The sequence below is a fragment of the Vidua macroura genome, chromosome 3 (genome assembly GCF_024509145.1).
Source record: "Vidua macroura isolate BioBank_ID:100142 chromosome 3, ASM2450914v1, whole genome shotgun sequence".
Classification (NCBI taxonomy): Eukaryota; Metazoa; Chordata; class Aves; order Passeriformes; family Viduidae; genus Vidua; species Vidua macroura.
In genome coordinates, this window is record NC_071573.1 from 15824019 (window position 1) to 15849348 (window position 25330).

Genomic DNA, 25330 nt, shown 5'->3' on the forward strand with positions numbered 1-25330 from the left:
GAAGAGGAAGACACATAACATTCTAAAAGTGACTGAGAAGGTAGTAGCCTTTAGTCTCAGACAACCTCCTAGACATAAACAAGGAAGGGCCCTGTAGGAAATGTAGCTTTTTGCCTCCTGTCTGTAGGAGATTTTGAGACGGCGTTGCCTGTGTTTGCTCTTGGCTCTTGAAGTTCAGCAGATATCATTACCCCTCAGCTGTGTCCTGGCAGCTGCACTGGCTGCCTTTGTACCCTCAGAGTTTTGGGAATATGGGATTGTAGGGGGAAGGAAGTGGCCAAGAAATAGAGCAAGAGTTTTCTTTCCTCTTTTAGCATTTATACCAATTATCTATTTTATTTAAGTAAATTACTGAAGAAACTGTCCATATATTTGCCCAGTTCATCCATATGTACTGCAAAGCAGCTGTGGCACATTCAACCAAAAGGTATGGCACATCAGTTCAAACCCCTTCCACTGAACTCGGCTGCTTTTTTTTTTTTATATATTGTTGAATCCTACAGTTCCTTTAAGGATTAGAAAGGTCTGAAAAATCTTTGAACCAGTGTCTTGCTTTTGTTCCTTTCCTTGTAGGGAGAGCCCAGAACATCCCCCTGCCATGTTGGCTGCTGTCCCTTAGATCATGCATAGAAATAATGAGAGCCACTGCTCCTGACAGCCTGCCTTTTTTTTTGAGGGGAGGTGGGAGAAAGAGGGAGGGAGCACCTTTTTTTTTCTGTAGATGTAAAGGTATGTCAGGAAGCTCAAAGAAAATGCAATGGTTTGCATAATTCAGCATATGGAGAAGATACCCAGAATTCAGCCTGATGTATAGGTCATATCTGTGAGAGGAAGAAGAAACAAAACCCAGACTATGATTTGCATCATCACTACTTTATATTGAGAATTATGCTCATAGCTGGCTGAATTTGACTTAGAAAAGAGATTGGCATTGCACGTACTCTTTGGCCCTTCTTTATCTTCTGCTGAGGAGGAGAGAAACATCCACTCATCCACCACACAGAGATCTTGTCTAGGGGAGCACGAAGCATGCAGCACATAAAAATTGAACGATTGTACTTAAAAGAATCTGGTACTTTTTTTCCTGAATGTCCTTGTCAGACAGTCTTTCCTTATACTTGCCAGCTAATTAGCATCTAGTGATAGTTATTTCATTTCAGGGTGATAGCAAAACTTAATTTGTGCTATTAATTACTTTTCATCAATTTTCCCATCTTTGAATGGACAGTATATGTATCTATACTAATAATGAACTGAAAAATCCCCTCCTAGATGAAGTGAAAAAATAGTATCTTATCTTCCTTCAATAATTTTAATGATTTTTAAAAGATTGAGATTGGATTATGATACATTACATTTTAAGTGTAAATGCTAATTAAAATTGATTGTAAATTCTCACAAAATCATAAAGGCAGCATGCAACTTGAAGAATTGTTTTCAAATTAATTTCTGGAATCTTTCTAGATGCCATCAAAATGTTTTTAAACATGAATATGTTAGGTTACATAAAGAATTTTTACATAGTTATTAGCAGAAAAAACCAAATGGGATCTTTATAATATGACCTATTAATGCTATCTAAGGGAAATAATTGAGGAGAAAGCATAATAAAACTATGCAATGAATTCTCTGAAATATATGTTCTGAAAGCTGATGAAGTGACAAGCTGGATAAAATTGCCACGTAAACACAAATTGGCTATGGACTGCAGACAGCAGTTTCTTTAATTGTAGGTCTTGATTTAGTGGGACTCATACCTTATCTGTGCTTTTGCTTTCTGATGGATGGAAATGTAGCACGTTGTGAACATTTCTCATTTATTAAGGCCTGTCTCACTTCTTTGCTGACAGAAAATGAGAAGTTAGGTTTAACTGGGGAATTGAGGAAGACTGCCAAAATGACTTTAATTAGTGGAATCATTAAAAAAACTTACAGAGTCTTTTGCTGAAGTGTTACCAGGACAGTTACTTAAGTCTATTTGTTTTGGGCTGTGTAGCTGTGGAAGTTTGTCAGTGTCACTCAGAAGCTGGGCAGCCACCTCATGTGCTTTCTTCTCACTGTATTTGCAAAATTGTTCTCCAGCTCCACGCCTGCAGGGATGTTGATTTCTGTGAAGGGTGAAGAGTCCTGTCTGTGGTTTACACTTGCTCAATTCATCAGCACACTCCCTCCTGAGAAACACAACCCACTCAGACACCAAAGATGCACAGGTGTGGGTGTGTCTCTTCTCTTCCTGCCTGCCATTAGTGCACGTGCACAGGGCACATTAGCCAGGTGGATGTGTTCTGTGTGCTAAGGGGAGCACTAGGCCATTCACCCATGGCTGGATGCTTTGGACACTGTCACCAAGTGCTCACAGCATGGTTTGGTACCCCTTCAGACTCCTGGTGAAAGCTCCTCTCGATTTCAGATAGCTCTAAACCAGACCCTTAGAACAGTGTTTGTTTTCTACAGGTACACATAGTATTGCTGCCATCTGCTTCTAATTTTCCCTAACCCAGTAAAAGATATGTGTAACCAGAATTGTCTATCTGTTTACTTTGCAAGGACCAAAGTTAAATAAATAACAGCGCTGTTGTGATGCACTAAATAGTAATTTAGTTGTTGTTTTGCACTGGGTGATTGGGAATTTGCACTATGTCACATTGGTCTATTCCACACACCTTTCCCCTCCCCTCCCAAGCCTCAGGTGTGATGGGCTCTCCTTGACCTGCTCTCCCCTCCCTTTCTCCTCACCTGTGTCCCATTGGATGGGGCCCCTCAGCTCTGCCCCACCCATTTTTCCCTGGGCTCAAAACCCCCCAGGAGAACACACTCGCTCTCTCTCTCTTGGACGTCATCAAACACCTTGGCCTCTGTTACCCCCGAGGTGTTGCCTGGATGTGAAGTGGCTCCTGACAATAAACAGGATTTAGTCCCGAGGAGAAGAGCACCTTTTGTCTTTTACCTGTGTCCATGTAGGATTCCCACCCCATGATCAGAGGGGACGAAAAGGGAATTCCTTCACAGCACAGCATTCAAACTTGGCAAAAGCAGGATCTGTCAGTGGGTACAGATTTTGTCTTTCTGATCCATGTGGCAATAAAGGAGGCCAGCACTCTTTAATGTACTTATGGTGTAACTGTTTTATTAGAGCAAGGCAAGCTATTACTAACACTCATTCACTGGATTTGTCTCTGAGAAAGAGATTATGACTATCACAGGAAGGGTGACACTTCCTTGGTAGGTGACAGAAGTGTCCCTGAAAAGAGCAGTCTGGGTCCTGGTGGGCTGCCTGTGGCTGCTGGAGCTCATGATACCCCTTCTATAGGAAGATGGGAAACCCTAGGCAAGGGGATGATTTCTCAGGGATCCTGCAGGAGGCATTTTGGATGAGTGATTCAGATTGTTTTGCTATTACTTGTCTATTTTGGCCAAAACTAGTTGAGGACAGAGTAGGACATTAGACTTCAGTGGTGCTTATCCTTCCTAAGAGTGTTACAGCTATTGAATGTTGGTAAAGAATTCATGCTTAAATTTGTGGGTGATAAATGCAAAGCAAAATGGAACAGCCAGTTCTCTACGTCATGTGTTGTTAATCAGTGGAAATCCTTGCCACAGGCCACTGTGTCTATTGAAACATCACGCAAATTCCTGGCAGTGTTCTCTGGAGAATTAGTAAATGAGTGAAAGCATGCTTGGCTTATGAAAAGCTGTGGCTGTAAATGTTTAGAGTACAGGAGAGTACTGGAAGGAAGAGTAGTTCCTTCTCTTCATATGTCCATTCCTGAGGCTTTCACTGAGCCACTGTCACAGCTTAGCCCCAGCCAGCCGCCAAGCCTCAGGCAGCCACTCACTCTCTCCCCCACCAGTGGGAATGGGGAGAAAATAGGAAGGGTAAAAATGAGAAATTCTGGGGTTGAGATAAAGACAGTTTAATAAGGAAAGCAAAAGTCACGCATACAAGCAAAACAAAACAAGGAATTATTTCACCACTTCCCATGGGCAGGCAGGTGTTCAGCCATCTCCAGGGGAGCAGGGCCCCATCACAGATAACACTGATTTGGGAGGACAAATGGCATCACCGAGATGTTCCCCTTCTTCCTTCTTCATCCTCCCCTTTCCTTTTTATCCTGAGCATGATATCATATGGTCTGGAATATTCCTTTGGTCAGTTTAGGTCACCTGTCCCAGCTGTGTCTCTTCCTAACTTCCCATGCACTCCTAACCTCCTCACCAGTGTGGCTGTAGGAAAAGCAGTAAAGGGCTCTGTGTAAGCCCTGCTCATCAATAGCAAAAGCTATAACTATATTATCATCACCATATTCAGCACAAATCCAAAACACAGCCCCATACAAGCCACTGTGAAGAAAATCAACTGTACTCCAGCCAAAACCAGCACAGTAACATTCCTCATGGCTCTGTTCTTGTGGTTTTGTTGAATGCTTTGCCTGATGGATTACTCACAATCTTTTTCCTGTCTATATTTGCTTACAATGTCATGTGTTTGTACATCCAGTGATTTCTAGTCCTGAGAAGATGGCTGGTTTTTATTTAAGTGGGATCATTTCAGAAAGTAATTTCCAAAAAAACTGTTGGAGAGAATAAAGAGTTTGGAAGATTGCTATCAGCAAATGCTCTAGACAAGAAAAGTACGATTAGGAGAACATGAAAGCACCAATATTTTATTTTTCAGGTTGGAAGAGGAAAGCTGGCACAGAGAGCACTCAAGGGCTCTCTCATGACACTCCTTTCCTTCTAGAAATGCTCTTATGCTATTCTTGTTTTCACTCTTGCCACGATCTTACCCTCAATATAAAACCGAACAAAGAGAATTTTCAAGTGAATCCAGCTAGAAAGCCTGTTTGAAGTATTTTCCAATATATCTTTGCCATGCCTTATCACTTAAAAATAGGCCTTAATTTCACTCTGTATTATAATAGAACTCTGTCAGAAATAGTTGCAGAAAGGAAACAGAAATTGTTTCCACCTGGAGCCAGGTAACTGTTATTTCACATTCCTCATGTTTATGGGGAATTTATTGTAATTATTTTTTAATCTAATTTATCTATAGTTTCCATCAATTTCATTTGTGTTTATTAGTGTATATTAAATGTTTTTGAGGAGGAGAATCTTTTTGCTTTCCATGCACATCTTGTGAATGGAGCCATCCAAAGGGACACAGCCATTTTCCTCTTGAAAAAACTGAACAAAACAAACCACTCACATTGTAGAATAGACTTAAAACTGTCCTAGCAAAATCTCTTAAAATGAAGAGCTTCTATCTTTTTAACCCTCCTTATGTGTTTAGGCTGGTGACTTGAGTTCACATCCAGACTGATTAATTTTACCTTTTCTTCTGACAAAGTGAAAGTAAACAGAGCTTTGATTTCAGGGTGTCAGGCAGTGGTGAAGTCTCTGCATTTCAGTGTGGTGTTGCAGTGATTAAATTTCTAGCCTGAATTTGGTTAGCGTCAGCTTCCACTGATGTGAAATGTTGTGAGTTTGTCTGAGGAAACTGTCTCCCACACTGAGACTACGCACAAACTGCCTCCTTATCACATCTTAAATAAACTAAACAGATTGTTTAATGTAGATCCTTCCAACATAACTAGTCAGGTTAAGATAATTAAAGCTTTCTGTGGGGAGAACATACTCACCTTACTCGTGCATAAACCAGTGCTTGCCTGCTGCTGACTGGCTTGAGAAAGACTAGAAAATGATCTGCTGAAGCTGATGCCACGAGTGCAGTGTTGGGTGTGAACATTGCTCCCTCTCACTAACCAGTCAGCTGGAGGGAACACAAGTAGCTGTCCCTGTTTCTTGCAGGTCCTTTGAATGACACAAGTGCCTCTCTTTGGATGGGTGTACCTGTGCTTTAGGGCTTTATTACTTCTCTGCAGCCAGTTTTCTGGAAGGGAGGTGGTTCTCCAGCATTGTTTCACCCAGGTAGACTGTCACTGCTCACCACTTCAGCAAAAACCAGCATTTGCCTGTGCCTTCGTCTAAGTTTTCATTCACTTCACTGTACAACATGTAGCATAACGTATGTGGCATGGAAACTGGGACACATCTGGTGCATTCAGGTGTTTGCAGACACTGCTGCAGTGTCAGGAGGTTCTGTAACTTTATAAGATTTTACTCAGCTTGATCTGCACTTATTCAGATCAGCTCTAAGTTTGTGCAACATCTTTGTTTACTGTTTTTCCAAATGATAGATTTAATTTATATATACTCAGCGGAGTTTTGACTTGTATGAATGTTTATCCCACAGGCAGTGTTAAGCATCTCGCAAGCAGATCTATCCGTGCTTTTCATGGTGTTCATTTATCTACATAGCCCACTCAAGGCTGAGTTTGAGCACAGGAAATGCTGAAAATGCACAGTGCTTCAACAGAATGTGCTGTTTATCTTCAGATGTAATTTTCAGGGTCTGATTTGTGTGGTGCACTGAAGAGAACAGATCAAAGTCACATATCCTGTAATTTCATTACCTTACAAATTTTGTTTGGGCCTGTTGTCAATAGAATAGCACTGGGACCAAATCAGATATTTGGAAAATCTTTAAAGTTTGGAACATATGGGAGGTAGAACAGACTTGTGACAGTAGACTCTGCTTGAAAGCTAAACTGGTAATTTAATATACTGAATGCATTATGGAAACTGTTCATGTTTAAAAGCATCAACAAAGCATCAGATGCTAAAGAAAACCAAACCAAACTCTGTCTTAGATTTGCACAAACACTCAGTTCCTGTGTTGGCAGTGAAAGATATTTATCCCAGAACTGCTTTTTGATGTTCCTTAGTGCTTTACATCCTATCTAGTTATTAGCAGCAAACTTCATATAAAGCAGCTGAAAAAAATTGCCAGGGCAGAAACTAAAGCCAGTGTTATATCCTTTTGAAAATGTTTAAATAATATAAAAATAAAATAGCTTCCAGCTAAGGTATATAGTGCCTTCTCTTTCTGAGCTGAAAATTATTAATTTTACTGAGTTCTCAAAAAACCCAACAGAGTACACAATGTAATAAAGAATCCTGTAAAGATTCCTGTGCTTTTAATTCTTCTTGAAATCAGGAATTTAATGCATTAATGATGAAATTTTTATGAGTCTGGGTTTTCTTGGGAGATCAGTTCCTTAAATTTTTGGTGCAATTGTGATTCCCAAATTTTTGAATTTTTTTATTTTGGTTTCTTTGAAAAACAAGTTAGATATAAACAATAAAATTGCTTATTATTTTATTTGAAAGTATTGAAATGGTTAATTGTAGTTTAAAAGTGCAGATTTATACTTTAAAATTCCAAACGGCATGGTAATTTTTGTGTGCTTCTCCTGAATATTTTTTGAAAGCGTAGTCCAAACTGTAAAAATCATAAATGAAACTTCAATTTGTATAGGAATAGATTAACAAGTTACAAAAAGAGAACACATGGAAGTTTTCCATTTCTAATAATCTTCAGAAATAACACTTCATGGATCATTATTTGGTCTGATGCAAAATGTGTGATGCTGTTGATTTATCCAGCCAGTCTTCCTTAAACTGAATAGCCTACATTCATTCTTAAAGTTCAGAGAAAATGTGACTGAAGATGAGAAATGAGTTAAAAGAAGAATTTGAAAGTAATCCTTCACTAGCAACTATTAAGTCCTCTGTTTGGTTCAAGGTAAAAATTTATATTTAACTCTGCCTGAATCATTGCAGTGAAAGCACTGTATGTCCAGGAAAACCCTGAAATGTGTTGATTGATGAGCAGTGTTGGCCAGAATATAATTTGCCATGCATGTTGCTTTTAAATTTAGAAAATGTAAGCATTTTAGTTTTGAATATCTTAAATCTGAAAATATATGTAACATGGGAAATGTGCTCCTTATTCTTATCCTATTTCAGATTATGTAAAAATTAACTTTAATACCATGCTTTAGCTGGTGGTATGTTTTGAAAAGAACAGTTTATAATAGGTATGTTTTCCTATTTTGGTTTTGAACACAGTTATATGACATATGGCAATTGGGAAATTAGATGTTATGTATATTCAAATAAGGAAAATAAATTTTATGTAGTCTTCCTAATTGTGGGGAATTCCCTCTCCATGTGCCATAGGGAAATCTAGTTCAGTTGACAATTATGCAATTATGGCTGTGGAAAGAAATACTCATGGAAATATTCATGAAAAATGTGGAAAGGTGGTGCTTCACTCAGGATTTAGAGTGGTCAACAGTCCTTTCCCTTGGTGCTTACAGACCTTAACTTCCAAGTCTTGCTTGACTGAGTCCCTGGTTCTGTCTTCAGGATTTGAATGAGGAGACATGCTCTGGCTCCTCAGTTCTCATTTCAGGTTGGTCAGGTGGCCAAACCTGTCAGTGCTGTCTTCCAGGCTACATCAGACTCCCTCCTCCCTATTCTTACCCTCTCTCACCTCCTGTCCCCGCTCTGTAGTGAGGAGAGTACTTCTTGCCCCACGTGGGATTGCTGTGAAGGTTGATGTTTTGTGAGTCTGTGATGCCCTTGAATATCAGAGGAACCAAGGAAGTAATGAAGCCTAGAGAGTAATCTTTTATTACATAGATGTTAGTGTCCGTTCTTTGTGATTTCTTTTTCCTTTACACATATTGCCTGTATTTTTGATATGTTCCCTGTGCCTGGTCCCTGCACAATCAGAAAGACTATGTTCTGGAAAGAAATGACACTGCTGCTTGTTGTCAAGGCCCTGCCTCTTCCTGTACCGCAGTACAGATGCCCAGGATGAGGCTATGATCAACATCACAGTATCAGCTTCCTTTCTCAACTCTTTAGTTGCTTCAGAAATTTAAAAAATGCAGGAATCCACCTTAAAGTCATAAATACATATGCAATGACACTGTTTTCATGTCACTGAATGTGTTTTTGAGCGCACTTGCATGGGTGAATATGGTCAATACCCACACACACATCTTAATTTTTAGTGGCACACATACATATATGTCCAAGAGCATTATGTTAATAATGCTCTGTTAATATCCCATAACGTCCTGTGCTTGTCACCTGCACAACAAAAAATGTGCATATGATTTTTTCCCAGATGCTCAGATTTTAGTTTACTTTGTAAATTCTGTGTTTATATCTAAGCTTTTAGTTATAGTTTGATTTTGATCTCCTAGAACACTCCACTGCAGTGAGATTTTGATGTATGGAATTTGACATTTCCATGCATCTGAATTTCAGAATGGCTAAATGTATACACTCTGGAGGTATGGAGACTATTTAAAGATTCCTTAAGTCCCCTGGGGCTGAGTTTTGGCAGCAGTTTTGTCCTCTGATGGTAAAGCCTGAAAAAGGGAAAATAGAGGTGAGCAGATAAACCTGAAGGAGCTCTTTGTGAACGCTGACATTAGCTCAGTGAGGATGATCTCCATCAGCTCCACCTATACTCCGTCAAGGAGGGGGCATTTGTCTTCCACACAGGAACTCAGGAGTCAGATTAGGCTTCGCTGGTGAATGTTCTTGTCTCCATTGACTGGAGACTGTTTAGACACACCTGATTAAATTAGCCTTGATGAGTATTCTTTCTGATGGACTAATCTAAGAAGTGAGTTTCAGTCATTAGGAAAGGTGATATGCAAATGGTATCTCTGTATCTTGGGCAACTTACCCTAAAGATGGGCAAATTAAGCACCATTATGAAGTTCTTTGTAGATCATTTTGCATTTGGGTTTTGTAATTCTAAGTGGACTTTGATCCATATTACCGTAGACAGGACAGTTTAATGAACACAGGGGAAAAGAGGAATAAGCATTAAGAGTAGGGAGATGGAAGGAAAACAGTCTTATTTGAACCACTGGATTTCTGACATGAGATCTTAAATTTGTATTTTTTTTCCTCATTAAAATAGAGATGAATATAATTTTCATTTACTGAGTGAAAATGGAAACATGGAAAAAGTAATCTGATAACTGAAGATGTTAATGGTGGGAAAACTAGCTTCAGATGGCAGTGGTTCAATAGCTGAAATTTCTGATCTTGTGTAGCCTTGTGAATTACAAAAGAGTTTTTAGGAAATAACTTGAGCTAGAGCGCTGGGTACTAAGGGCACATTAAATACAAAAAGTTGGTAATGTTGTAATTGCAAGTAGAAAAACAAACTGGAATATGCAGTACAAACATATTCACAGTATACCTGTTACACTTTATTTACACAACTACTGCTGGTGATGTTTGTTTTTTTCTAATCATTTGAGTGGGTGGCTCCATGCAGAAGAAATATTTCTATCTGTCTATATTTTCTTCTTATGCAAATTTTCAGTTACCTGGAGCATTGTAGGAAAATGAAAGTGCGACTGACTCGCTATCTTTCATTTTTCTATAAAGAAACTGAAGTTCTGATCTTTTACTTGGTATGGTGTTGTAACATTCTTTCATGTAGAGAGCAGCTTCTGTTATGCAAGATGGTATACCTTTCTGAGGTATATTCCTAGGGCATTCCCTAGAGGCACTCTGTTGTTAAAAATGCTCAGTCTTGTTGTCAAGAGAATCTCTTTTGGAAAAATGGAGCACCACATTCTCAGACTGTCACATCTGTGAAGCTGGTGCATCACAATGGGAAAGAGCAGTTTGATACTTGTGCAGGAACAAAATTTGTGTTAGCTTCTCTAATATAATAAATAAACTGGTGTATTTGGTTTTTGTGGCCAGGTTGTGATAGCAGGTGGGCTACAGAGGTGGCTTATATGAGAAGTTGCCAGAAGCATCTCTCATATCCAACAAAATCAGTGCCAGCCAGCTCCAAGATGAAGCCCCCACTGGCCAAGGCCAAGGCTAGCAGTGAAAATGGTAGAGCCTCTGGGATAACAGAGTCAAGAAGCAGGGGATAAAAATCTGTGCAATTTCAACCAGAAAGAGTTATAAGAATAGCTCCATTTCTCATTGTCCCTAGTCTGAGGTGATGGGTAATAAATTAAACTAATTTCCCTAGGTCTCACCTGTTTTGCCCATGACAGTAACTGGTCAGTGATCTCTCCCTGTCCCTATCTCGACTCACGAGCCTTTAATTGTATTTTCTCTCCCCTGCCCAGCTAAGGAGAAAAATGGTAGAGTGGTGGGAACCAGGTGTACAGCCAATGTCAACCCACCACAAGTATCAGCTTGAGATCTTGTGAAAGCAAGATATGTTGAAACTCGCAGTCTTCCCTGGGAGTCCTTATGCAGGGTTGTCTCATACAACAGGTAAAACTGCCTCATGAGGATCATATATCTTTCCTATCCTCAAAGAGGCAGGGTAACTGGAACATTAAAACTGACTTGAGATAAATCATTTAGATTGGTTAAAGAAATAAATATTAACTGTTGTCAGTTTTGGAGTTGTGATTGCTCAGTATTAATTAGGAGTGTTCACATTTAAAAGTGTGTTGGAGTTTGTATGATACAAATATCAGAAATACATTTAATCAAAAGAGGGAAATCTTTTTCTTGCTCTTTAAGTGTATGTGTATATATTTATAGGAGATGTTTGCAATTTGGTGTCCTTAAGACATAGTGAGGCACATGCAGAGCACTCTAATGCTGTTTCAGCTGCACCCTGAACTATGTGCTTGTGTTGCTGCTGAAATTGTATGAGCAGTCAAGTCTTTGGAGAATAATTAGATATTTATATAATAGGATAGCCAATTTGTTCTGCTGGGGAGCATGTAGGGGGCTATATGTTGTTCATAGTCTTTATGTGAGATGCCTTGAATATCATCTGAATGTGATTCACTGGCTCTAATAAGGAATGAGATCAGTGGGATTTAACCTCTGTCATGCTTCTCTTCTACTGCTAAACATCTATATTCTAGCAGTTCCACAATATTAATGTAACTGAATATCCATTTTAAGCAATGATTTCATATATTTTGATTAAAAATCAGAAAGACAGGAAATGAGAGACACAGATTTCAGCTCTCACTTTGAGGAGAATGTTTCTTGTCTGAGAAAGGACTGCTCTCTGGTTTAAAATATTATGCCTAGACAACTGATTCAGAAGGGATAAACATATTAGCAGATTTAGGTAAGCAAATGCAGTTCTCCCCCTCCTTCTCTCAAAAGTCACTGAAATGCTGATGAAGACATTTTTAGAAAAAAGCTTAAAGAAAACATAAATGTTTTAAAACTTTTTTTTAATATCAGTTGAGCTCACATCATTAATTTCTCATAATGGTTCATAAGATCATGGTAAGTAAGCAGGTAAATATTTAGTAAGTATTTAAAATTGCTTCCCGTGTAAATGTTGTGTTAATAAATTGGAAAAATATTTTGATTAGGGATTAACAACATTTAGTCTTTTGCAACAATGATTTATTGGATAGTATTAGTCACAGTACAAGACACTTCAGGATGGAAACAGTGACATTCAGAAAACATCTTAAGCTTTTATTTTTACATTCTGATTAATGCTAGTAGCCTCTAAAGGCTTGAATTTGGAGTAGTGTCACCCTGTAGAAGTGCCCAAACACATTATGTGAAATGGTCTCTGCCTTGAATATATAATGGTAACAGCAAAAGCAGCTGGGAAAAAATACAGTGAGGTGCAGGAAGGTGAAGAAACTTGCTGAAGGTAATGCAAGAATGCTGGGAAGTGAATCCAGATTTTAAAACATAGATTCAATGCTCAGTCCATTACCATATTCCAGCCACTCTGATTCCTATTTCTAATGGGAGTTTGGTATTTTTGACAAGAAATTTGATGTCAGCTCAAAACAAAATTAAGAACTTGGGATCTAATTATAGAAGAGCTTTAAAATCTGATTGCTTCACTGTGGGCAACTCAAAACTTAAGACAGGCACAGCACTTCAGCTGAGGTGCTAACATTTCAGTTTAGCCCATGAAAATTTTCTCAGATGTACATAACCTCAATATACATATATTAGGTTCTGTCAGAGACAGCTGCATATAAAAAGCATTAATGCAGTAACATTTTCTGAAATTATACAACTATATAAGTGTTTAAAGCCAAGACATACTGTTTGAATTATTTTGGTGACTATGTGCACATTCTTACTAATCAGACCACTGACTTTTTTTGAACCATGTCCAGTGCACCATGAAAGGAATACATGCATTTATTCCTTTTATGATCTGTGTGAATATCTGCAAAGTCTCTAGTTTTCATTTATCTCACTTTGATTTATGTAAATGTAATTGGATGAATGATTTGAAAGCATTTATATTGCCCATGCCCTACTTCCAACAGTTCCCATTCAAAATCAGGTCTGTGTTTCTTCCCATCAGCACACATTACACTGAGATATGCAGATTCTTCAAAATCAGAATGTTAATAGGAATGTATGTATTTCATTTTTTTCTTCTGTTGAGAGCATTTATTTCTGAATTTTGTATTATCATTTACATAATGTAAAAACAAAATTATACTGTTTCCATAGCATAATAGAGCAATTAAAAGTTGAAATGAAAATGCTGATAGTGCTAAAAATGAATCTATGAAAAACAGTGTTGAGTTCTCCAACCTGTCTTAATTGCTTGAGAAAGAACAATGTTGCATTTCCTAGAATATTTGCAGACTTAGATATATGATATTTGCACTTAGGTGTATGAATAAAAATTTAACTGCATATTTAGCACCAGTTTTATCCTTTATTTACTCTTCTGAATTTTAGGAAAAAAATGTTGCAAACCTTTAACAGTTTTTTTTCAATAAGAAGCACGTAAAGGAAGCTAGAATGTGAATAATTACGCTATTTTCCATGGAGTTTCATACTTCTAGTATTTGGCTTCTTTAATAACGGCTAAAATATTCCCTTAATTCTGTATTTCTTAGACTTTTAGACAGTTCTGCTTATTATATGAGGCCACTGAGTACCCACTGCTGTGGTCCCTGCTGTCACTGTTAGAAGTCAGGTTATGTGAGGGCTACTGACAATCACAAGGCTTGCAAGCTGCTTATTAGTTCCATGCCACATGTGCAAGAAAAGGTTGAAAAATGAATCATGACCTGAATCTGTGCCCATTTTCCCAAACCAAGTTGTTGCAGCTAGTGGGAAGCCTCTTTGGGATGTAAAGTGACTTGTACATTGCAGAAGTTTTCTAGGACATAGCAGGAAAGAATTGGGTTACAGTGATGGACTTGCAGAGTGGGTCTGGCTCCTGACCCACTGAAAAAGCAGGACCATAGCAAGGTTCATTTTCTCTTCTGCTGTACTTCATCATCCAGTCAAAGCCTATTCCTGGTGCTCACAGTCTTCATCAGTTTTGGATGCTAATCAGAGCAAAAGTAGGGTTCCAGCACTATACCTAAATTATATTTGTTTAATGCCTTATTTTAAAATGATGTTGAACTTCTGCTTGCTATTGCAAATATTTGAAATATTTTTCTTAACATAAATTTTGCAGTCTACGGTTTACTATGAAAAATTTTGAAATTGCCTGAAATCTTAATTATCTTTCAAAATAACAACCTAAAACTAGACTGAGCTTATTTTCCCAAACCTAAATAATAGAAAAACCCTTCTAAAACCCTCCAAAATTTCTGATTTTATCAGAATCAGCTTATTGAATGACTCCTGTCTCTGTATTATTATAGTTGTTAACATGCTGCTCTTGAAGATGCAGCATAAAATTACATATTAAGTACTGAATTAGGTTTTCTTGTTGTTATTCATGAATATGTGAGCCTATGGTTGAAAGACGTTATGGTTAATCTCTGAATTTAATCCTTTGCAGGAATAAAAAGTAGAAGGGACTCAGCATTTTTTGGCTTGCTTATGCCAGATGACAAGTACTTGAGTGTTCCTGCACAGAAACAGGTTGCCAGATATGCTTTTACATCTTCCTTTTCTAAAAAATTGAGTGGACAGTGAATAAATATTTGAAGCAGTTCCTATTTTGTGTTTCAAAACATTCAGCAGAAGAAAAGCATAATACTGAAAAATCTTTAGCCTCTTTAAATTCTAAATCAGATGCAACATTAGTAAAACTTTTTATTTAAATAAAGAAAGCCAGCTGCTATGTTATCTGCCAAGCAACTTGCATAGGGCCTTCTCTGACAGTATTTTTTTCCAATGAACTGTGGGTGTGGAATTCCCCTACTGGTCCCTCCCTTGTTCCTCATGTCTCCTTCCTCCCCCCACAGTAATGCAATAACATGCACTACTAAACTTAGATAAAGTCTCCCAAATCCTGATCTTTAGTACTGGAAAAGGAAGGTTTATAATACATCCAGTGCTAGACCATCTTCAGGTACCGCACACTGTATTTATCCAAGGTCACTTGAGATGTTATTTGTATGTCTTTTAAATACTTGTCTAATGTCTCTGCATTTTGGAATCTTTTCTCTGTCAACTTAGCATTTGGAAGAAATCTTTTAGTTTCAGTATGTTGTGTTCTTTTTAATAATAGTTATTCTTTCAACAAGGGTCTCAAACCATCTCTCATACTGACTCATGATCTAGAAAAGGCTATTTATCTCTAGTGGTTCTAAAGCAAAATTGAACAGCTCTCTGGGATGTATGTCCAGAATTATATTGACTAATCTTAGCCTGTATTATTAATTACTCATGTTAATTCCATGTGTGTGTGTGACTTCGATAAAAAAATCCCCAATTAGAGGTTTTCTTGTCTCTTTGATCTGTAACTCTAGCTTTGATCTCCTTGTGTTTCATAGTCAGATGGTGAATACTGCAAAACCACGTACTCATCTATGAAACTTCTGATGTTTCATTTTTTTTCTCAGTTTTGTGATCTGTAACTTGCAAACAAGTAATGAGAAGTAGGAAATAAGACGGCAACAGAAAGTTGTGCTCTCATCAGCTTTGGTTTCTCCAAAACCAAACAAAATGGGTCTTCAGGAGAACCCTGTTAGCACAAGAACTGCTGACAGTTTCTGGTTTTCTGTGTTGGTAGAACAAAAACGTTTTAGAGGCCTACTTAACTTTGTGTGACTACTACAGAAATGGTAAACAGGCTCCTGTTTGCAAAAAACAAACAAACAAACAAAACAAAACAAAAACCCCCCAAAAAGAAAAGAAACAAAAAAGAAAAAAACACCATCACACTAGAATTCTTACAAGGTAAAGGAGCATTCTCAAATCTCAAACTGGGATTCCCCACTTCCCTGAAGGCCAGACAGGCAAACTCAAGGTCTCCTTGTTACTCTCCGTGTCTGAGTATTTGGCAGGGCAGCTGCCTGGAGCACCAGTTGTGCTGTGTCACAGTTGATATTTTAGGAGCAATGCTGCACTTGGCAGGGGCTGTGCTTCGGTTTTGTTCACGTCACGACTTTGGACACTACTGTGCCTCCCCTGCCTTTAAGTCATGGGCTCCTAGCTGAAGCTATCCACAGAATGCGCGTGCAGACATGCAGAGGAGAAGAGCATGCTCACTTGGATATCACAAGGATACTCACTTGTGTCTGACTTTGAGATGTGCCACTAGTGTGTACATTCTCAACCTTTTCTCCTGTTACAATTCCCCTGTTGAAGGGTTTGATCTGATCTCTGAACTCCTTAGCTGAGCAATGGACCTCTCTGTGCCCCTTTTCTGACTGCATGAAGAGAAGGCGGCTGGCAGCGTGCCCTCTGCATTTACTGCTGGGATAGAAACTCCCGTGGTGCCAGCACACACCCTGCCTGTGAGTTCCTTATGGCACCCCATCTCAAAGGAACAGTTAAAGGTCAGCAGCATGTCTTTTACCCTGGAACTCACCTTTACTGGCACAGTCCCATCCTGACACCTTCTGGGCAGGAGCTTTGTGTGGGAGCCTTGTGCAGCAGCCTGAGTTGGCAGTTCACCTGTAAAATCCCTTAACTGTAGGGGGGGGGTGAGGGGGAATATGTTTAGAGAAGAAATTTGCTATATTTGCATGATATTAATACCCAAACATCTGCCCAAGATTCATTCTAAATTTCAGAAAACAAAATCTCTATCCTGTGTGTCAACAAATACTTCACAGAAATGGATGAAGAATAATGTAACTGAGAAGCACTGTCAACCCAGCTGAAATTTGAAACTCTGAACTTGTGAGATGTGGAGGTTGATAATATTGTGGTCTTGCTCTCACAAATGTGCCCAGGCACACACACACGCATACGTGCACACACAAATACACCACACACGTACATGTGTCCACATGTACTTGCAATTTCCCAGAACAGTACATATTTACAGAAAATGCTTGCCTGCAGGACTGCTGTGGTAGGATTCACACCCCATACTTTATATGTGAGAGTGGGTAGTTTACAACCTTTGCTAAACATAACAGCATTTTAAGGCAGGAATACACAGGAACATTTGGTTTTCCATCCCACAATATACTTTGACCATTTTTTGAACATTTTTCATATATAGCACAATTGCTAAAATCCCAGTGGTTTCCTATTTACTTTGTTGTAGAAGTTTCTTATGTACATATGTTTTTTGATTCAGATGGCATGATAAGGGCTGGTTTAAATCATGTTTTTTTTTTTTTTATTTTCTCATTAATGGAAATTATCTCCTTTAAGGAGTTTCATAGCCAACAGCAATGTCACCTTTGTTTAGTGTATTTAGGGTCTCATTCCTTGTTCAGATGCCTAGCAGGCCTTAGTGCTGAAAAATGTTGCCTAATCTTTAATAGAACTCAGAAGTCTTGCTGAGATGTTGAAACAGGATTAGAAAACTCAATATCTGATCCTTTGTGGACAGCTGCTTCAAAGGAGCTATACAAAGTTGGAGGAAAAAAAGAGTGAATGAACAAGCTTGAGTCCTTTGAAATATTTACTGTTCAATGAATTTGGAGTGGAAGGAGGGAACATCATGAGGCATTCCCACTCCTGAAAGGTGATATTATCTTCTTGTTTTATTAATAGGAAAAGTATGATATTACTACTTTGACATTTCTTTTGTTTGATAGAAGCTGGACACACCAATTTAAGTATTATACCTTATTTATATATGTATATCCATATATATACACACAGATGTGTGAAAGTGATAGAAAAAAGCTTTAAAAGTTCAATTTATTTTTCAATATTGTCTTTTTTTTTCAGGAATACTTCAATTCCCTGTAAAACACGTTCAATAACTGGATCAATAGCCATCATATAGTAAATACCAATCATTAAGAATCATTCTTTTACATGGTTTACACTACCACTGAATGTCCTGGTAGCAATTCCTCTCAATTTCGAAGCAGTTGTGGAACTTGAGTTCTTGTTTTGGCTTTCTAGATCAGACAGAGATGTGTATGTCCTGGTAAAAATTCAGACTTGGCAGGGAACTGTTCCCTCGTCACACAGTGTGTACTTATCCTGTGCCTGAATTGATTTACCCAGCCGCTATTTGAAAACACCTGTGCAGTTCTCCAGTTTTTGTTGATAAACTTCTCTTGAATGTTTTCATTATATATTTCCTTATGCTCATCTTCTTCTGAAGGCATCTTAAAGGATCACCTGATCCGTAAACTATAATTTCATAAAAATGGGTGGACTTGAATCTCTCCAGGTGACCATTTTGTCATTGAGACAATATGATGCAAAGGACAGAGCATAGCACACCTGAGAAGTCTAGGGACTCAGCCAGTGTTATCCATGCAGTGTTGTGTTTATTTGAGCTCCTAAATGCAAGGGAAACTTTTCAAACATAAACCAAACATGACTGTTAATATTTAATTTGGCAACTTCATTGAGTTGCTGTATGGAGCCAGTTAAATTCAATGTGGAGGAACAGCTCTTGCCAGCCCAGCCTGAGAATGAGGATCCCAGTAACCAGGCATATCCCTTCCTGTGTGCATGGTATTGGGTTTTTAATTGCATTTAGTGCAAAGGTAATAAGAGCTTGCTAACAGATTTAGGAAAAATAGTTGTTGAAAACGAAACCCAATCTTGAGTCAAAAGTTCATCGGTTTTGAGAGGATTGTAAAAATATTTCAGGGGAGGCCTTAAATTCTTCAGTGGATTGCTATTTATCTATGGTCATGCACATGCTAAATAATTATATTAAATAAATTACTCTCCTGTTGTGTTTTATAATAGAGCAAAGCTTTCCAGCTATATAAACAACACTTTATTTTTCCAGCATTATGGAATAAAATGGAGAGATGGCCTTCTGGGTTGACTATTTGAGGTTCATGACTGAACAGCAATTTCCAAAGTTAAGCCTAACTGTGATGATAAGTTATGCCTTTTGTAGTCTCACTCATGCAAATTAAGGCATCTTTTGAACAACCTGTGCACATTACATTTCATATTTGGCAAATCTTATGTATTTCCCATCATGTTGGATGGAACTGCCAGTGTTTTAAAAAAGCAATTTATTTTGTCATCTTTGAAGTAGCTGGTGCATTAGTAACCCTGCCACCTTTGAAATTAAACAGGATTTTGTCTGCAGTTTGAACACTCTGAAGTGTTCTTCTATTTTTAAATCTCATATGCGTATTTGAAATGCCTTCAACTCTCCTGCAAATGGGTTTTGTTTAATGATTGCTGTTGTCTCTAAATGGGTCTTGGCATTTTTATTCAGTTTGTGATGAAGCAATTATTTTTGCTAATTGAATGTACAGGGAATGACTTGAGACACAGAGCAAACAACATCACATAGTCATGGGCACTTTAGGAGTGAGAAGGTCATCCAAAATATGGCATAGCAGGCTTTGTATTTCATCTTTTCAACTCTCCCAGTATATAGGTAATTTTAATGTCTGTGACCCAAAGGCTTTATTACTTCCTCAAAGTGGAAGTGAGATACTCACTTTATATGTATGCAGCTTGCAAAAGTGTCCTAAGTGATGTTTGCCAAAGCACGCTGGTTTTGGTATGCTGCTTGTTATCATTAACTGCTCAAGTACTACACTGGTGAGTACTAATAATAGAACAATAAATGTGCTGTCAGATTCTTCTAGTTACCTGAGATATTTCACCACAGAATCAGAGCAATGGAAGGAAAGACAGGTTTGAGGCAGACCTGCAGGTCTCATATGCTTGTAAAACTGTAGGTCTTTTTGCATGCTGGAAAGACAAAAATGGCCTTGTATTTTCTCTCCCAGTCCTTTGCTGACTTAGCTTTGCTGACACTGTAAAAAGTTCCTTACTGTTGTTCTCCTTCACACTGTGTTGTTCAACACTCCTTCTGTGTTGATCATCACCCAATATGACAATAAATAAGTTTCAGGCTAAAACAACCATTTAATTCCTTCAAAGAGTCTTAAAGACATACTGATTTCTACTGACCTGTACTGATGAAAAAAACTAAAGAAAGAATGGAGGTTACTAATTGCATCACAATTGAACAGTGAGATAGGAAAGCTTTGGGAGACAATAAAGTTAACAAGAGAAAACTGAGCTACATTTTAGAGAGCTCTTGTTCACTGAGAGCCCTATTCAATGCACATCTGTTGCCAAGGAAGGAAACCAAACTAGGTTTACTGAGACTGGTAAAATAAGTAATATTTGAAAATACCATATGGATAACATTAGTCACTTAGTACTGGACAAGGTGAACTAAGAGGTTAATCTATTAGGGAAAATCTCATTGATAATGTTGCCATGTGCTCCACAAAATTTGCTGCCCAGGGAACAAAGGAAACTTTTTTTTTTTTTTTACTGTGTGACACAAGAGACCCAAAACAGTAAAACATCTAGTTACTGAAAGATAGTAGGTTTTTGTAGGAAAGTAGGAAAGACAGGAGGTTTCTGCTAAAATTGCATGTGCTGGACACTGATGTCCTAATTTCCCTGTATAATTCCTGGATTTGTATTGTGGTGTAGACATCACTAAATTTCCTAAAACTGTGAAGAAATTTGATCAGCTTTGTTGAAGAGCTTTTTGTGTCAAACCTTGTAAAATACTGATTGCGAAAGAATCACAAAAGAAAAAGCCACAGAATCCCTTTAAAATATGTCAAACAATTCAAGCAAGGACAAAAATCAGGTGACAGGAATTACGTTTATTTTTCTGAACACACAAAAATGGAATTTTGCTTTAAGCTTAGCCATGCTTTGCCATCACTTAGCACCATTATTGCTGCACTGACATAGCATAGCTCTTTTTTGTCAATGTATTTCTGTTAATTTGACAGCCTTTGGTAACATTCAGATCTCTCTTGGGATGCTGATATGTCCTGGGCTGAAATGAATAGAGTGTGAAATCATGATTTATAGCTCATTTAAAAATTGTTTTCTTCTTCAAAAGACTAAATAAACCCATATGAATGGTTTGAATTCTCCCTTACCCATGTGATGGAGAATGGAATGAACAAAAGTCAGCATCCTTGCAGTGTGCTGTTGCACTATGCCTGGCCATGGGAGGGCTGTATTATTTTGGCTGCCCTATCAGAGGAGTAATCCTCCACTCAAAATCAATGAAATGTCCCTACAACTGTGGCACAGTGTATCTGACACCTACCTGTGGACATTGATGAACCTCCAAATTCTTGGAGATTGAGTGTGTGTGTCTAGCAGCCACTTTCAAAACATCAAGGCTAAAGATTGGACAAGTAATTGTGCTCTTAAGTAAGACATTGTGGTCAGTGTTTTATTTCATCTTCCATGTGATAATCATGGTCTTGTTACATTTCCACATTCCCATGGAAATGAAGTTAGGATGCACAGAGAATTACTGCTGTTCATTTTGTATTCTTTCCAGTGCACTTTTCATCTACACATCATGGAGCAGAAAATGAGAGGCTTGCACTCCCCTAATTCTCACAGGGGATCATTAGGATTCCCCACTGTTGTCTAATCATGTGCTGTCCCATTGATGTGTAGTCAATTGATGTGTTTTGTGCAGTAGATCTCGCTTGAGTAAAGCAGTGTGTTGGCATTAGTTACGAGAAACTGGTACGGATTTTAAGCTCTTAAATGAACAACAGATCATTCTGTGCCTCACAAAGTATAAGCACTAAATATGGAGGGAATCAGTAATGGAGAAAGGAACATTTAACATTTATGTTTGCACACAGACTTTTGTGTGGAAGAAGTATATCAGATACATGGCGAATAAGCTTATTTTTTAATTTTTGAAATGCTGGAAGGAGTTTATAAATTAGACTGCCAGTGCATTAGAGGAGCTCCTTAGCTGCTGGAGTGTGCCTGTCATAACACAGTGGATTGAAGTTCCTGCTGTGAGCTAGGGAGCTGCAAGGCCTGAGCAACACTAGGGAGAGCAAATGAGTGATGTGGAGGGAAAAAGTTGTCTTCAGACCCTTTCTTTATTGTGTGTGCCTCATGCTCTGAGCTGCAGTCATTAGCCCATTGTGGGTGAATGGAGTAGGGCTCCAGCTGAAGTTGTGCTGGGTACCCAGGCCTCTGGAGAATCGTACTGAGTGTTTTCTGCAATTTGAAGGAATACAGGACCCTGCAGTCTTAATATTCAGATGTATATTAGGAAAAGAATCCCTCAGCAAGGGCACTTAGGTGAGCCCCACAATATCTCATGGGCACAGACCATTATTTATAAAACAAAACCTTACTTATAGAACAAAACCTTTTCCCCACAAAGCTACAGACAGGCTGGGTGGAGGGAAAGCTGACTTCTTTCATAGAAGTAGCAAATTCACTGCCCTCGTCAGCTTCATTTCCTATGGTCTAGCTGGTTGGCCCTCAACATGCTTCTGTCTTGGAGGGTTTTTGCAGGAGGGGGTCCCAGTGGGGTCATCTGCTGGGGGAAGCACTTTGGGCTGTGTGGCCTGGCCTGGCTTTTGCTTTGTTGCTACCTCTTTTGGGTTTGCTGGGCTATTTTAAAGCTAGTGGTTAGGCTGAATGACATTCAATCAGGAGCCTTCAAGAGTGTGTGGAAATGCCTCTCTGGTGCTGCAGGGCAATATTGATTAGCCTCAGTGTGAATCTGAGAGTGGCAGCACAGGAAAGGTTACTTAATATTGTTTTGTGGCAGTACATATGTTTTGCAAATGGCTGTTTTGAAGGTCAGCCATTTGCAGATGCAGCTTTTCCCTGTTCCCTGCCTGCCTTTAGCTCGCAGCCAGGCTGGTTATTACTTGTAGTCAGGTTGTGTTTGAGATGAAGACAAGAGGTAGAGCAGATTATCAGTGATAGCTGGCGAGATTGTTATGATGAGACATTAGCTAGGGATAGGAGGAAAGGAAGAAAATAACACATTCACTTGTCTGTCTGATAATAGTGAGGCAGTTTCTGTTTGTGCATGTACAACACTGGTAATTTGGTGTTGAGAACCACTAATAGAAGGTTATAAAGCCTGCAGAGTTGTTCCAGCTGCTGTTTTATACAGATGCACTTCATATGTATATTTCATGCATATGAAATGATGAAATTTGTTTGTAGCAAGTGTTGCTTTCTCTTATTTTAATACACATTGTATGAATGTACAACTAATGCATTCTATTATAAAACTACATTTTCAGTGACCCATAGATTTTTTAATATGCACCATCTCTCTCAGACAAGGCAGGCGTAGTTATTTTAATGTATTTTTCAGCAAAACCAAGGGAAAAGAGTGTATTATGATGAATTTTGTATACAAAGGTACATTAGAAAATAATCAGAATTAAGAAGACTTAATCCTCTGCTTTATATTTTTTGTTTCTTTTCTTTCTTATATAACTTCTATATCCTTTTTTTCCTAGTCTTTGTCTAAAGATTGGAAAATTCATAGTAAAAGATATATGCAATCACAATCTGATCTGTACTGTGTGGGCAAAATCTCCAGACCTCCAAACACAGAATTCCTTCAGGTTACTGACTCCATTGATTAAAAAACTCTTAAGAAAGATGGGGTAGAACTGTAAATGTTCAGTAAGATTAAGAGGTTCCAAAAGGTTGGACTGAAACCAAATCCTTAATTTGGCCACTAAAATTGAATTCATAATTCCTCTGTTTTTTACTGCTGTAAGGTAAAGTACTAAATATTCCTGTAGCATCAAAGATTATCAAAATGGAGGTAAAAGTCGAGTATGTATGCTTTATGAGAAGGCAGAGAAGCAGTTCAAGAGGTTGTAAATATTATGTCATATTTGTATTCCTTGACAGACAGCTACTAACACTTGGTAGTAGAAAATTTGGGCATATATGCCAAATAAAATTAGTTCTGCATGGTTCATTGTGGCATTTTCAAGACATCCACTAAATCTCTGTTCCACTCACCACTCTCTTACTGCCTGCAGAGACCTTTGCTAATACTTGGTGAGTCATCATCTGATTTCTGCATTTAAGGAAAGTAAATGCTCCTTTGATGTGAACAGGGCTCTTGCCATCCAGAGAACTTTGGGGTTTGCAGGTTTGTCACAATTTGCACATGTGTTACCTACACAATATGGCTTTAGATGTTAGAAGAATGAAGAATGCAGGCTGTTACTACCACTTAACAGATACCAGGACCATCCTGTTCACAGGGATGGATGTGTATTTGAGCCAGCCACCGTGCTAATTACTGCTTCCTCAATTTGGGAATTCCAGCTTGCTCATCAAACATGTAATACCAAAGTAAACAACAGTCTGAATTTAGTATTTTCATACTACCCTCTTCCCTGTTACTGGTATATTTTTTTAAGTCATATTTTGCATGACCAGTTGCAAACAAGAGTTGGTTTTCAGTGTAAGAAAAGCTGGTAACAGCAGATTGGGAATGCAGGAAAGCAGAGATGAATTGCCCAGGCCTATCAGTTGCACACCAGAGGGGTGTAGGAATTGAAATGCTGAGTTTTGGAGAGGGGATGATCAATGTGAGTTTGAAGCTTTTCCCTGCCTCACTTCAAGTGACAAAATATTCCTGACACCAGCTTTAAGAAAGACACTTATATTACCTATGAACTGGTTAGGGACTGCCTTGCGAGGAGCACTCTTTGATATATTATCAACTGAAAATTTCATCTGTTTCATAGGAGAATTGCAGTATTTTTGAAACAAACACAACCAAGATTCATAATTTCACAGCAAGGACAAGAAAATAGAAAATGCAGTGGTAGACACACATTGAGGGAAAGTAACTAAAAGGTACCAAGCCTGCCTCACTCCAAAGATAAGGGATATTAGAGCAACTCTTATACACCTAAGTGCAAAAGTTTAGTGGCCATCTGCTGGGTAGAAAAAAATAAATAATAAATAAATACATTTTGCTTGGCATAATGTAATGTTAGATATCCATATCTGCAATTTAAGATTATACCACGCTGGGAAATAAAGAAAAAGTAACCCCAAAATATCTCCAGCCTTTTCAAACTAACTGTTGCCTAGGCCCATTCTGTTACACATTATATATGTAGAATTAAGTATTTTAAAATGCTAATTGTTATTTTTTAAATTATCCTAGTTAAAAGCAGCAATTCTTTTATTTCCCTGCTAAATGTTATAGTCATAATTCTTTCCTTCTGTAAGTAAAGTTAGAAATATGTAAACTTGAGCCTAGATGTGTGTCCTGTTGGATCTATATATTCAC

At 38.2% G+C, this 25330-nt stretch overlaps 1 protein-coding gene across 16 annotated transcripts in view; it reads left to right on the forward strand.

Moving 5' to 3' along the window:
- Positions 1-25330, forward strand: part of SMYD3 (SET and MYND domain containing 3) — a 376442-nt gene that overhangs the window by 232306 nt on the left and 118806 nt on the right. Inside the window, exons 1-2 of one of the 16 annotated variants that reach the window (XM_053972910.1) lie at positions 17717-17764; positions 17974-18030. The exons of the other annotated variants lie outside the window; for them this stretch is intronic. The gene's annotated coding sequence lies outside the window, so the exon portion shown is untranslated. Of the gene's footprint in view, positions 1-17716; positions 17765-17973; positions 18031-25330 lie in introns of those variants that run through there. 16 annotated transcript variants of the gene reach the window in all.